At 40.5% G+C, this 2639-nt stretch overlaps 1 pseudogene; it reads right to left on the reverse strand.

Annotated features, from left to right (window-relative positions):
- Nucleotides 1–606: 606 nt before the first annotated feature.
- LOC140724812 (AP-1 complex subunit beta-1 pseudogene) lies at nucleotides 607–2223 on the reverse strand (annotated as a pseudogene).
- Nucleotides 2224–2639: the final 416 nt, after the last annotated feature.

The following is a 2639-nucleotide window of genomic DNA, read 5'->3' on the forward strand; positions in this document are numbered from 1 at the left end:
GGATTAGCAGACAAAGAACACTCAGTTACCATGATATTCCCGCCAAGTCAGTTGGAGTAAAACCCAATTAATTAGATATGAGAGTACACTAAATCACGAGCTTTCATTACAGACAAATTCTTGCCTTCTCAGTAAAACTTGAATAGATAAAGGTGTGAACATATAAGGTGATGTAACATCGTGAGGCGTGATGTAGGCAACCTATGTGAATGTAGCCCACGCGTCGTTCTCAAAGGGACAGCTGCGTACTGTTAATCTAAACAAACTGAAGGCAGTTTTTTTTTTTCCCAGTCATGGACAATCTCTGCTACTTTTCACAAAACAGAGCATACACAAGCTGGCAATTAATTTTGACCATCCTTTTACCAGAATCAGCGGATCATTTCTTATGACCATCAATTCCCTTAAAATTTCATCATTCCCTCCTTTTTATCATAACATGATACCTTTTCAGAACAGATTGTTGCTTCTATAACATGATACAGAACATGGCCAAAGGCTCCATAGGATACAGACAATAATCGAAATTAATACAATCAGACTTCCAAGTGCAAAACACCATTAGCAACCAATACATTTTTCTTTAGTCCAAGAGAACCCTTCTACTCAGTTCCTTGAGTAAAACGTTTGCAGTCTGTTCGATGTATCCTTCGAGATTGCCCCTTCAAAAATGCACTGTGCTCCAATATGGCAGATTAATTCATCAAGCACCGTTGGCTCAATAAGATCAGTTTCGTCTGAAATCAGAGGATTTTCTTCCAATACTACTTCTTTTGCTGCCACTGAATTTTTAGAAAGTAGATGACAGTATCCAATGTCTATCAAGTCAGGGTTGTCAGGATCCTGTGTTGCCAAGCTTAGAACTTGCTGCACCAGCTATTGTGTCTCAGTCGGCTGTTTTTAAGAACAGTTTCCCAATAGCATTCAAAAGTTGTAGTTGAACCACTGTGCTCTCATCATGGAACCCTTCCAGGAAATTCTCTAACAGTACATTAGCATTATCAATTCTTACCTATACTCTCCAGCTAACCATATCATCGCTGCTCTTGCTTCTGGTTCATCCAATGAGTCGAAATTTTCACAAAGTGTTGCCATAATACTTTCATACTTGTTTGGGTATCTGCTGAAAATGTCCTATATTACTACAATAGCTTCTTGGACGTCGTAATTTACATTTGTCTGAATGACGTCAAGTGGCGTATTCACGCAGTGTTCTGCTGATTGCTCAACTTTAATTGCACATCATCCAATTGCATGCACAGATTTTCATACAAAGTCACTATCTTCTTCAGTGGCATACTCATTCAATTCTAACAAAACCAGTGCAAGGCTGGCTCGAGAAGCCAATCGAATCATAATCTCCAGTATTCCAGTTTCACATATATTGGATCATTGTATTTTACAAAGAAAACCTTCGTTTCGCGCTTAAGAATCTAAGAACTTTTCTGTATAATGATGTTAATATTCCGGAGGGTAACGTATTAGAGTTCCGGTTCTGCAAACAACAGCTGAACTTCTCGGTCATCCTTTGGGCTATAATTAGCCAAACAATCAAGGATAAATACCTGGCCCTATTCAGTCAATTCATTTTACTGGGTTAAAAGCTTGTTGATTGTCTGAAAATTCAGATCTAACAAATTAGTGATTGGATGAGATTCTGCAATCTGCGACAGAGCAGCCACAGCATCTGCAATAACCATTGGATTAGAGTCAGATATCAGATTCTTTAGAGTGTCCAGAAATCCCTGACTTTCTACCAGCTGCGCATTGATGTCATGTAGCTTGGCTGCACAGACAGCAGCAATTTTTTTGTACATAAGGGTCTTCAACCTTTTGACATTTTTGCAGGGGCTCACACGAATACTCAGTGATTTTATCCACACTGATGCAGCCTATTGTTCTCACGGCCAGCGCTCTGAGAAGTGTATTGGGATATTCACAGTCCTTAACAATAGTGTTGACAGCCATAATTGCCATATCTGGTTGGGTCTTTGCATAGTTCATTAGATAGAGGTACACCAGCTTCTTCAACTCCAATTTGCCTGTCAGCACACAGTTTATGACATCAGGAAAGAGGGCACTGACATCTTTGCCAACAGTCATTGAAGCAATCACTTTCTTCACTGCTCCTTCCATTTCCTGCTTCTTGTCGCTGTTGAGTTCTGCTTTGATTTCAAATATTTCTCCTTTCTTGGTTGTTGTGAAATATGTGGAATCAGTCATGGTGAGTGTGGTCCTCTCCACCGAGGTCCGAGTCGCCCTCGATCCCAGTTCTTAATCAGGACGAACTCTGCAGACTCAGACGTGGGGTAGTCACCTTTAGGCTGGGTTTCGTCTTTCCGATAGCCCTGTTGTACCTGTGAATGCAGGCTTTAGATAGGTTTAGTTAACTTGCATCAATATTTTACCATCTCCTCCCCCAAGGTATGTATAACTAATTGTGCAGGTAAGCTCTCAGGGAGGAGCGGTAAACAAGGTCGGGATCTACATGGGGTTCTCACAGGTTTCCCGTAGATAATTTCTGCAGGTGATAATTCCATCTTACCTGATGGCGTGATTCTCATACGGAATAGGCCTGAGGATATAATCTTTAACCATTTCAATCTAGTTTCTTGAGTAAGTTTAGCCAACTTACCTTT

This window comes from Hemitrygon akajei, chromosome 1, assembly GCF_048418815.1.
Source record: "Hemitrygon akajei chromosome 1, sHemAka1.3, whole genome shotgun sequence".
Taxonomy (NCBI): domain Eukaryota; kingdom Metazoa; phylum Chordata; class Chondrichthyes; order Myliobatiformes; family Dasyatidae; genus Hemitrygon; species Hemitrygon akajei.